Genomic DNA, 13,063 nt, shown 5'->3' on the forward strand with positions numbered 1-13,063 from the left:
ATATCGAATGATTGATAGTGTCGAAAGCTGCTGATAAATCTAATAGAACAAGGACCACAGAATCCCCCGTATCAGTGGCTAAAAAGATGTCATTTAACACTCTCAAGAGGGCTGATTCGTACTGTGGGCATGAAACCAGATTGAAAATGCTCAAACAAATTGTTTAAAGCAAGAAAAGATTGAAGTTGGAAAAACACAATCTTTTCCAAAACCTTAGAAAGAAACGGTAGGACCGAGACCGAATTTGTGTTGTTAAGGAGAGCAGTGACAGGTAAACCAAGCAAACAGTCAAATACAGAGCGACATTAACAGGAGGGACTCAAGGTGATTTTTCTGACGTGAAACTGTTCCATCTAGTGGCCACTCTTCATATTACAAAAATAGTTAAACTCAGAAGTGAAGTCATAAAGACCTACGAGTTTAAGTTTATTCCAGTCGTGACAAATTAGCCAGGAAAAAACATATTCCTGATATAATTTGATCAGATGCAGCACAATAAATGTTATATATATTCCACACTCTGATACTCTTAGTTGTACGGTAGGCACTGACACTCATGAGGAGTTTTTTTAACACTAGAATTACCAGAGACAACGAAAAAACTTGTAATTCTGGCCCATCTTAAATCCCTTCACACCTCTCCTTCAGCCTCTTTTGTCTTCTAAATGTGTCGATAAGCCCAAGCAGCTAGCAGCCTTATACCAATAAACCCCCCCTCATCGCCTCAGAACGGCCAAGAAGTTCTCCCAGTTCCTGCCTTGATTTATTATCTGGGAGTGAGCTACTCAGAATTGTAATAACTTGATGTGCGTTTTGTGTCTAAACAATCTATGTAAACAAATCGTTAAAACAGAAATGTTATTCATGTTTTAGTAATAAATGACAAAATGTACACATGAACTATATAATATGTAAAGGCTGATGGCCAAATATCAAATAAATACTTCCATAAAAAGGGCAACTACAATACAATAGCTTCTGTGGTGTAGTGGTTAGAGCTGTCGACTTAGAATAGAAAGGTTGTGAGTTCGAAACCAGCTCCCATGCAAATTTACTGTTTTGAGTAGTGACCTGCTCTTATTTTTACTATTATACAATAAAAACATACATTTCATTTGTGTCTGTAACAGCCAGTGTAAATTTATAGGACCTATAAAAGTTAGCCTTTTTTTCACTCTTATTTTCTCAGTCACGATCACGATATGACATCCAATGCCACCCCCCACCACAGTTCTGACGCTGTTACTTTTATCTAAAACTGGGAATAACTGTAGATGTCAGTGGTGTTTTGAGACAATGGAACTGGAATTTCTCCGACAAGCTGACACACAAACGCTGGTGAATCTGCCTTCTTCGTATCTCACCGTCACTTGAATTTTTATTTTTTTATTTTTTTAAGGGAGCAGTTTTCGAACTCACGACCTTTGGATTATAAGTTGACAGCTGTAACAGCTGTAACACGGAAGCTGTCATATTGTAGTTGCCCTTTTTACGGAAGTGTTTATTTGATATTTGGCCATCAGCCTTTATATATTATATAGTTCATGTGTACATTTTGTCATTTATTACTAAAACATGAATAACATTTCTGTTTTAACGATTTGTTTACATAGATTGTTTAGACACAAAACGCACATCAAGTTATTACAATTCTGAGTAGCTCACTCCCAGATAATAAATCAAGGCAGGAACTGGGAGAACTTCTTGGCCGTTCTGAGGCGATTGGGGGGGTGGTATAAGGCTGCTTGCTGCTTGGGCTTATCGACACATTTAGAAGACAAAAGAGGCTGACGGAGAGGTGCGAAGGGATTTAAGGTAGGCCAGAATTACAAGTTTTTTCATTGGCTCTGTTAATTCTACTGTTAATTGACATAAAAGAGATTCATAAGAACTGAAGGCAGGAACAGACAACGGCAAGACTTTTCATTTCTAACGCTACATTAACGCAAGAACTCCAACTCGGCTAGAGCCATGGGGTTGAGAGATGTAAACAAACCCCAGGGGAGGGAATTCGTTAGGTTGGGAAAGGTCATGGGGTTGTTGCTGTTTCCTGCAGAGGCATTAGCTCTCTTGTAAATGTGTTCTTTTAATATTGTGGCTTATTAAATAATTAAACAATATCATAATATACCAGAAAAGGCGATATCCCTCCCATAGTGATTACGGCGGTACAAGAATCACATGAGACAAAATATCTTTTAGCTTACATTTACTGACGTTTTACACGGTTACAGACGGGGAGGCATATGGACAGACTTTTATCCAGGTGGGAATCTGGATCAACACAGTCAGCCATTTTCTCTGTCCCTACGCTGGGAGGTTTTACAACACCTTTGTGTCGATACAGCCTCTAAGGGTCTGGCCACTGTCCAGACCTTTTATATGGTTCTTGCTTCATTTGCTGGTCTTCTCTGTCTCCAAACAAGGGCTGAATTCCTCTCCCACAAAATACAGAAATATCATAGTGCTTACATGCCGATTCTCATTCTCCCAGTAAGGAAAGAAGATTTGTGCTGATAGAGGACAGAAATACCCTAACCTGTGTTTAAGCTGACTATACAAGCCTCCAGTTGTCTCTGGCTATCTACTCCAATGCTTGGCTAGCAATTCTAACTGCTGAGCCCCTGTGTGCCACAGTTAACATGCACATGTGAATAAAACTCATAACAGTATTGTCCAGATATAGTGACATAAAGAAACATGTAGTATAACAGTTGCCATGTCTCTGTTTGACAGAAAAATTCCAGTGAGGAGATTGTGGATGAGAGGCCCCTTACTCATGAGTGAGTGGATGTTCAGCAGACTGAAGTTAACAACGGCGTTATTGCATTTAGCAATGGTGTTAGGTGAGTGGGCTATGCTGGCTAACACACTGTGGTCAGCCACTCTGCCTAAATTATGTGGAGGACGTCGAGGACTGGACCATGTGGGGTTTATTATTTTCGGACTCTCAGCTTGGATACTCGGGCAGGACCCATGGTGGATGTATTTCTGACGGGGAGGAATACGATGTCTGGGTGGAGATGTAGAACAGTCAGCGGAGGCTCGGACAGGTGAAAGCAGAGTCGGAGTAGCTCGGCAGCTGAGTACTGAAGCAGGCCCATCACAGGTTGGATAACGAGCAACAGGAGGGACCAAACAAACACAAACCAAATAAATATCCTACAGGTCCACAGGTTAAGCAAAGACGCAGACAACTCAGATGTCCAGAGAACAAAGCCAGGTAAGTCTCAAGGCAAGGATAGGCCCCCACACTGAACATGAAACAAAATGACACACAGGGAACACAAAATACCTACAAAAGTCCAAAGCTTAAATGGAGGATGAGTAATGGTAGTGAACCTGGTTCAATTGTAAAAGTGTCCTGCGGTGATTATATACAGACAATGACAATGGCTTGCTCCTCTCCCAAATGACACAAAACAGTCTCACTGTTATTGATCCTTTGTGTCTCTGTATGATCCGGAACCCTGGGGTTTTTCAGTTGTATTGGTGAAATTGTCCAGTCTGACTTAAAAAGCAGCAAGCAGGAGAATGTGGTGGCAATTCGAATCATTGTTCTTTTCTTGGCTTTGTGATGAGTTGTCGGTGTGGAAACAAAACAGGTCTCATCTCTCCTTCCCTCCTTATCTTTAAATAGTACTGACCCAGATTCAAATGATGAGTTTGACAGGACAAACTATTATGAGGTGCCGCGGTTCCACGGCATTATCCTTCCCCCTTTGTTTGCAGGGGACAATATTTACACAGACACACAAAGATCATGTAAACAGGACAACACTACGAAAAGACGCGACTCGGCACAATACAATTTAAGACGATGTTAATCATGTAGCACTGCTATATCAGCAATACTTGATCTCTTGTCCCACTTGCTTTGCTTAATTTGATGACATTTCAAAGGCATTCAGGTACACAGATGACAATTGCTTTTCACTTCTACCCGTTTCAGTTGGAATATAGAACTTGTCGTAAGGGGACCAACAACTTTGTCCACATTTGTACATAAATGTGCTTGAAAGTGTTCATGTTATGGTTTATGAATTTGCTACCTTAAATCAGCAAAGTCCTAACATTTTATAAGTATATGAAAAAATATGAAGAGAATGATTGCTATAAAAGTGAAACAAAATGAAACAAGAAGCAACAGGTGAAAACACAAACAAAGATGATGGAAACAAAAGTGAACAATGCGTGCGGTAAAGACATTATTAGAAAAAAACAAAGATGAAGATTTGAGTGCATGGAGCACAAAAATCCCAGGAGACTTTTTTCAAATAACTCAACCTTGGGGTGACCAAAACTAAGTGCTGTGTGGATGAAATGAGCTCATGGACAGAGTAGCTGGGGTCACTTTGTGTGATAGGGTGGGGAACAAGACAACACACAAGGAGCCTGGTGAGGTGATCAGGGCATTGACTTAGCTCTGCTGCTGTGTCACTCCCACAGAAGGCTCATCAAGCTTGGCATATTGAGTGACGTCTGTGATCAGACCTTGGAGGAAGTTCATCTCTTTAGGGCACTTAGGAATTCCACAAATGATGATGGAGTGCAGGTATCTGGACTGTTTACATGGACATGTGGCCAATGGGACCCTCTTTAGGACATGTAGGTGAATGAGTGACCAAACATGGGAGGATGTAAGGGTAGAAATGTAAGTGTAAATATAACAGACAAAAGTTGAGGGTCCATAATTAAAAATGACAAATACCAGTGAGCTAACAGCAACATGAAGTGGATGATGAGGCAGTTAGAAGTAAGCAAGAAATGTGGAACACGAGCAATAGCACTGGCAAAAAACTTGGGAAACATTCAAACCAAATGCTAAACTGAAAGGCCTGAGACACATGAGTTAAAATGAGGACAAGAAACAGGAATTATAAGAGGCTAAGATCCTTTGTGTCTCTGTGTGATCCGGAACCCTGGGGTTTTTCAGTTGTATTGGTGAAATTGTCCAGTCTGACTTAAAAAGCAGCAAGCAGGAGAATGTGGTGGCAATTCGAATCATTGTTCTTTTCTTGGCTTTGTGATGAGTTGTCGGTGTGGAAACAGAGCGTCAAGAACCTTTTCAAGTGAGCCATCAAACAGAAGTGGAAAAGCCCCAGGTGTCCACAAAACAATGGAGATGTACAGTGAGAGGCAAGTGTGGGTCGATTATACATGTAAATAGTTTTACATCAGTTGTAAAGTTATTTTAAAATGTATAGGCAAAAAGTACTTGGTTTTGTGTACATCATTTTAACTTCAGGGTTATTGACTGTTATTGCCTATCATAGCTGTAGTATTATAACAAAAATAAGGCAAAATAGTCAAGAAAAATGGAGAGTTATCAATCATCACAGCAGCCTGTCTTTAGGCTGTGGGAGAAAACAACATAAACTGGGAAAATGTCCCAGAAATCTGAGTGACTGAGAATTCTACACTTCTTAGGTTATATCAATCAATCAATCAATCAACATTTATTTATATACCACATATTCATACAAAAAAATGTAGCTCAAAGTGCTTTACAAAATGAATAGAGAAATAGAAGACACAATAAAAGATAAACATAAGTCAACATTAATTAACATAGAATAAGAGTAAGGTCCGATGGCCAGGGTGGACAGAAAAAACACTCCAAAGGCTGGAGAAAAAATAAAATCTGGTCCATTAAAATAAATAAAGAAGGTTTTAAGGTTTACTTCTGGCTTTCAGGAAAATCAGTGGCCCCAAGCCAAGTGTGAGGGTTTGACAATGAAGGTTTTAAGGCTCTGGAAATCAGGGTTGTAATAAATTGGTTGGCCTCATTATTGTGTACTAAGGTGAGGTTTCCTCCAACATTGTAACAATGTAACTGAAGAAAGAAAAAGGTTAGAAATATTTATGTGGCATTGAACGTTCTCAGTTTGGTCAGTGAAACAAATGCGTTTTATCAAAACGAGACCAAGCGAGAAAAAAGAAATATTAATAATTGGCAAATATGGATATGGTGAGGGTTTTAGAAATAAACTTGATCCATTAGGCTTAACATTAAGACAGAGGTAAAGAATTTAGGGTTAATTATTGACTCAGACCTAAATTTTAAATCACATATTAATCAGATTACTAGGACAGCATTTTTTCACTTCAGGAATATAGTAAAAGTTAGATCTCTTATAACTTTGCATGTCGCTGAAAAATTAGTTCACGCTTTTCTTTTCAGTCGACTGTAACTCACTCCTCTCAGGACCACATAAAAAACACATCATTCGACTACAACTGGTACAGAATGCAGCTGTTAGAATCTTAACTAAGGTTTTAATGTCACTACCTTTGCCATTTAGAATTGACTTTAAATTGCTGCTTATGGTTTACAATGCTTTAAATAATCTGCTCCATCTTATATTTCAGTATGCCTGTCACCTTAAACTGCAAATCGTAACCTTGGATCTTCAAACGAGAGTCTGCTTAGAATTCCAAGAGCTAAACTTAAAAGAAGTGGTGAAATGGCCTTCTGCTGTTAGACACCTCAAATCTGGAATAGTTGACCGACAGAAATTCACCAGGCTAATATGTTGGAGCACTTTAAAAACTTTACTTTATACTTTAACTTGGCTATCTACATAGCTACATTTTAGCATATCCCTGTTAAACTATTTGTGCATTGAATTATTATTTTATCAAGGCTCCACAACCTGTACTAACCCCTACTATTCTCTTCTGCTTCTGTTCTTTTTCCGGTTTTCTGTTGTGGTGATCTGCACCACCACCACCTGATCAGGGCATCAAGCAGTCCCTCCATTAATGGACTGAAGGCCAGAGGTCCACATGACCATCATCATCAAGTTCTTTCACATCAAGCCTAAAAGCCATGAGGACTGATTGAGATCATTTATATTAGGTAGAATGCCCAGTTGGGCTGGGTGGTCTCTTGGCCTTTGAGCCCCTGCAGATTTTGTGTTTTTCTCCAGTCTATCTTCTTTATCCTCTTGGCCATCTGACTTTACTTTATTCTTATTTACTTAGTGTTGTCTAATTTGATTTTTATTTCACAGAAACCTTTCTTTCTTTCTTCATCTTGTAAATCACAATGAGCTACACCATTTGTATGAAAGTCCATCCATCCATTTTCTAACCCGCTGAATCCGAATACAGGGTCACGGGGGTCTGCTGGAGCCAATCCCAGCCAAAATGGGGCACAAGGCAGGAACCAATCCTGGGCAGGGCGCCAACCCACCGCAGGACACACACAAACACACCCACACACCAGAGCCAATTTAGAATCGCCAATCCACCTAACCTGCATGTCTTTGGATTGTGGGAGGAAACCGGAGTGCCCGGATGAAGCCCACGCAGACACGGGGAGAACATGCAAACTCCACGCAGGGAGGACCCGGGAAGCGAACCCGGGTCTCCTAACTGCGAGGCAGCAGCGCTACCACTGCGCCACCGTGCCACCCTTGTATGAAAGTGCTCTTTATAAATAAATGTTGTTGTTTTTATGCTGCAGCTGCTTCAGTAGATCTTCTCGAGCGTCTCACAAGACCCTCAGCACACGACCTGGTTTTAGTGACTTCTTTTCTTCCGTGATTTGTGTTCAGAATTCACAGCACTATCTTCCTGCTGTAAAGCCGTCCTTTCACTGTCCTGGTGTCCACACAGACGACGTGCTTTGACAGGCCAATAAACACCTTTCTTTATCCAAATCTCAATAGACTGTTTTTTCTTTGTTCACAGGTTTATTGGGATTAAAAGGGTGAAACTAAAACAGAGAATAAAGATACAAAGCACTAAGTGGCTTTATATTAAATAACAAACATGTCATTCAAATGTAACTTACTGTGCCATTATACATAAATACACCTCTAAAGGAGTAACTTCTGTCTGCTAATATGTATAAAAAGGGAAAGGTAACTTTAAAGTAAAGTAATACATGTGGACGATGATATCACAAATATGAAGATGTCGTCAGATGACAGAGGACTGCGACTGGTGAGCTTCCATGCACAGGAACAGCAGCCTTCCTGAATCGAAACTAACTTCCTGATTACGTCACATGACAGGAAGCAAAGGGGTGATAGGGAAAATACCAGATATGCACACTAGATGGAGCTAAACTGCAAATCGTAATAAAATTAACATCTTTAACAAGTTGTAACAGAACACATGGCCATGGCCACCAAGACCTCACTTCTTCTGGCCAGGACGGTATATATTTGAGAGCTCCTGGAAGATGGCATCTCAGTCTGAGGATCACAGTCCTGCATGATGGAACTCCCTGACCCAGAGAGAGAGCAGATGTATTAGAGAAACCACAGTGGCTGCAAAGGCATTTGGCATATCATTGAGGCCTTACAGTGCAGTCATGAAGGATGAACCACAAAGTTAAGATCTGGACCTGGAACGGCATTTGCACTGTCAGTTCAGTGTAGGAGGACATTTGAGAGACCAGGACAGATCCACATAGTGATGTTCACCTGCCCACATATAATGGATGGATTAACGTACAGAAGCGCAGCATTAAAAACCAATGCTGTGCCACCTGACAACAAAGCTTTCAAGACCCCTGCTGATGCAGCATGGCCACCTTTCACATGATCACAATGAAAATGAAGTCCACTCCACCATTTTGAAGAGTTAATGCATGGTTTCAAGATGTTGTCGACTGAGACTCTGAGGGGAGAACCGTGTATCAGTGCTGACAAGTTACATCAGTCTGGGGATGAGTCTACATCACCATGAACAGACATTCCTTCATGTAAATGAGCAGCTTCAGAGCCTGCAGTGGGGTAGCCAATAAAAATGACAAGCCTGCCAATTGAATTCTCCATAGTGTGACAACAGTGAGTGGTCCTTTCAAGGACAGATACCTAAAAGAGCCACTAAAGACTCCATATTGGCACTCAACTCAGGAACTATAACATGTTTCAGGACTGTCCTCAGGCCATACTAACATTTTTTTTTTGTCTGAAAGAGAGTTTTAGAATCACCATTACTCCTAATTACTTACAGGCCTGTTTGGAGTAGAATGCCTTGTTTAGGAGAAAACTGCTATGATGTTTTACAGCAGACCACTCACTCGTCATTTTATCTGATTCAGCATGAAAAATCCCAATCTACCCATAATAGAAAAGTGGGAAAAAAGGCCCAGTTCTACCTAAAATTAGAAGAATTCAAAGGTACCATCTGAGGAACTGCTAAAAGCTTCTTTAGAATTTATGAAAATGTATTCACGTTGTCCTTACATAAGACTGTCGAGAGTCTGTTAGCCCAATGGATGATTCAGTATCTTCAAGTGACGACGGCATGTTGGGTTATCTGACTTACTGAACAGCTCTCCACACAGAATGGCGATGGTGTTACAGCTGAATTTCAAATGAGATATCGGATTACTATTGTATGGTGAATTGCACAGAATCACAATATTCTTAAAAAATGAAAGAGGATATCAAAAGAATATAAACAACAGACAAAGCCTTCAACACCTGTAAATGTGTCCCTGAACCTGCTGCCAGTGCTGATGGTCCTCTACCATCTAACAGAGCTGAGGTGGGAGAGCGGTGACTGTGCAAAATGGCTGATGTCTACAATACAACTGTGTGCCTTCCTCTTATGTCCTGAACAACAGGCAGCTGTGGTTGTCAATATTTTGCATCCACTTCACTATCCTCTGTAGTGCCCACTGGCTCTGGGCTGAACAGGTGCCATACCAGGAAGATAAGCCTGCCACAGAGGATGGACTACACTGGGCACCTGTACAAGCTGCTGATCATAAATGGAGAAATCCAAGGAAGTGAAGGAGTTAATGAGCCATCTTGATTATGGTCAGGATGTGCAGAGCCCACTTCAGGTCACTCCAAGACATTTCAATCTGCCAGATCTCTTTGTGGCGTCCCTTTCAACATACTGTCGTCATTAATCTGGATGTTGTGTTTGAAAGTCATTCCTTCTTGTTTTAGCGCCTGCTGCATGTGCTCTTCTTATGATAAATGGGTGCACTGGCACTTTGGCCAGGATCTGATGCACTGAAACCTGAGTGCCAGTGCTGCTATTAATTAATCCCCCGTTATTCTCTCTTTCTGAGTGTTAGTTTAGATGTGCCCTGCTAGGACTCCTCATCCTTGTCTACCACCTTAGCCTTGGCCTTCATGCCCATGGATGGTGTGCAGTTTTTACCTTGGTAGTGTTTATGATCTCTGTGATGGGCACCTGGGTGAGCTCCTCCAGTTTGCTATTACAACACATATTCTCCATTCTCTCCACAGTTACATTTTACACATTCAGGTCCGCTTATCCTCACTGATCTGCTTTTGTTTACCTCCTCCAAACGTCTGACTGATTAATGGCTGACAGAGTTACCTAATTACCACATTTGTCACATCTCTACAATTAAGAAGTGACATTCTGTTACACTGCACACAATCCCCATGACTTAGTGTTTGTTTTGTGACCATTTTGTATCCTGCTGACTGATTTTTATACTTCACTGTGCCATCCTTGTTTACCTCTCACTGACTTTAAATGATTTGCTCATCTTTACTGACATCTCAATTATCTGCTCAGTTGTTGCTGTTTCCACAGAACTCAATTTGCTCATTGCTAGTGATTTGCACTGAATGAGGTCCACTTGTACGCCAACAGCATTTGAATCTTGCCGACTACTCCAATCCCTCTTTGTGGCTGGTAGTAGAATTGAAGTAATTTTTGAGAGCGGCCTGTGATATTTGATAGTCTCACAAACACATGCATGACAAGACAAGACTTTTAGTTAAAATGATGCTATTGTGCCTCCTGGATTGGACTTTTTATTTTTAACAGAGACTTGGCTGGCTGTTGGTGAGTTAAGACCTCTGTTAGAACTTTCAACTGCTGACTGTAGCTTTGTTAGTATGCCAAGGGTTATTGGTAGTGGGGGACAGAATGACAAATGTTTTTAGAAATGTTCTTATATATCGCTCACTTCCCACTGAAACATATTTAACTTTAGAGATACAATTATTAAAAGCTGAATTAAGAGGTGCAGTGCTTGTCGCCCTTTTATATGGAACTCCTAAATGATGTAAAGATTTTATAAGGGGATTTTCATTGTCGCTGGTCATGACTGTGTCTGATAAAATGCTGACCTTAGGTTATTTGAACATTCAGTTTGTTGTATTTCAGAGCCATTCATCACAGAGTTTATTCAATTATTTGATTATTTTAATCTTGTTTAGTCTGTAAACGGTCCTACTCATGTCCGTGGTCATATGTCTGATCTTATCATCTAGTTTGTCTGTCAGTGATATTAATAATGAAGATGTCTGTATCTTTGGTCAAATGCCAGTCATACTCAGTGCTGTGGCACCTTCTCAAATTGCAATTCCTGGGTCTCAAGAATCAGCCTTCATGCTATAAATTCTTACACTAAATATATTTGTTCTGATATTTCTGTTAATTCTTCTCTTGTTAGTTTTGTGCCACACAATCGGTTACTCTGTCCTCGTAATTCTACATGCAGATCCATACTTGATTCTGTTGCTCTTGTAAAAATCAGACACTCCATATCTAAAGGCCATCGCTGGTTTAACGACTCCATGCAGACTCTTAGAATGAAGTGTAGGAAAACAGAGCGTAGATGGAAAAAGATAAATGACAGACATCTTAGGAGATTCTGAAAACCCATCTGTCTGAATTCCAGCAGCCTGTCAAATTAGCTGAGACAAACCCTTGTGTGATATTTCTACCAATGATCAGATGTCTAGAGTTCTGTTCAGCACAATAAGTTACACTCCGTTCTCCGACACACTTATCTGTACTGTAGGCACTGATACATGTGAGGAGTTTTTGAGTTTTTACTGATAAAACTGATGAGATGAGATCTTCTCTCACACCACCTCCCTCAGTTCTATGTTGTCCCCAACTTGTCTTTACTCGGTTTCACTCTGTTTGTCTTCCCTTTCTTGCCCAAACTGTGCCTACTATAAAGCTTAAAAACATGGGCTTGACCTGAGTTTCTTTCTGTCTTATCTCTAAATTGTGATTCCTCTCTAAATTCTTGCAAAGTTTGTTTTATCTCAACTTCTGTCTCTCCTTGGTATTGATAATCTAATGGAGTCCCTCCAGTCAGGTTCAGAGCATTTCATAACACCAAGTCTGCTCTTTTGAAGGTCACCAAAGACAAAAGAAATCAAGTAGACAATCAAAGATGGACAATCAGACAAGGTGACAAGGAGCCAACTAGTTTGCCTCAATGTGTTTGGTTTTATTTTAAACTAATAGACATTCTTTGACTTCTTTCTTGGCAGCTATTGGTCAGGTTTGGTCCTTTTGGCCTACAAGAGAAGGAGACATCTGGTCAAATGAGTACAAGAAATCAAAGACCTTGAACTTCCATAGATGACTTTTTTGATGCTCTGCGACCTCATGAATTAATGTGAGGAGTGTGAAGGCCTTGAGCAGCGTCTGACCAAACAGCTGGTGGAGGTGTCAAATACAGGTGGGGGGTAACATTACAGTCCTAAACAAGGACTCACCTTATGTCAGACTAAATTTAAACAGGACTTGTATTGATATTACAACAAAAGTACAGGCAAGTTTTCAATAATGAAACTCCATCTCCACGTCACCTCACGTCACACCTGTGGGATTCTCAAATATTCTCATGGCTGAAACACAAGTTACTGCCTCCACGAACCCTGTGATTGACAGCAGCCATTCTCTGTTATTCAGTCTTGAGGTTTTTTTTTTTCTTTATATATATATGTCTTTTATATATATTATATGTCTTATTATATACACATTCACTGGCCACTTTATTAGGTACACCTTGCTAGTATCGGGTTCACTCCTTTTAGCCTTCAGAATTGCTGTAATTCTTCATGGCGTAGACTCAACAAGGTGCCAGAAACATTCTTCAGGTATTTTGGTCCATATTGACATGATAGCATCACGCAGCTGCACATCAAAGATGCAAATCTCCCTTTCTAACATACCCAAAGGTGCTCTACAGTTTGAGTTCTGGGGACTGTGGAGGCAATTTGAGTTCAGTGAACTCCTTGTCATGTTCAATAAACCAGTTTGAAATGATCTGGGCTTTGTGACATGGCCCACTATCCTGCTGGAA

At 40.5% G+C, this 13,063-nt stretch overlaps 1 pseudogene; it reads left to right on the plus strand.

The window, feature by feature from the left end:
- The window catches only part of LOC120521707, a 56,145-nt pseudogene that overhangs the window by 32,795 nt on the left and 10,287 nt on the right, over nt 1-13,063 (plus strand).

The sequence above is a fragment of the Polypterus senegalus genome, chromosome 2 (assembly GCF_016835505.1).
Source record: "Polypterus senegalus isolate Bchr_013 chromosome 2, ASM1683550v1, whole genome shotgun sequence".
NCBI lineage: Eukaryota > Metazoa > Chordata > Cladistia > Polypteriformes > Polypteridae > Polypterus > Polypterus senegalus.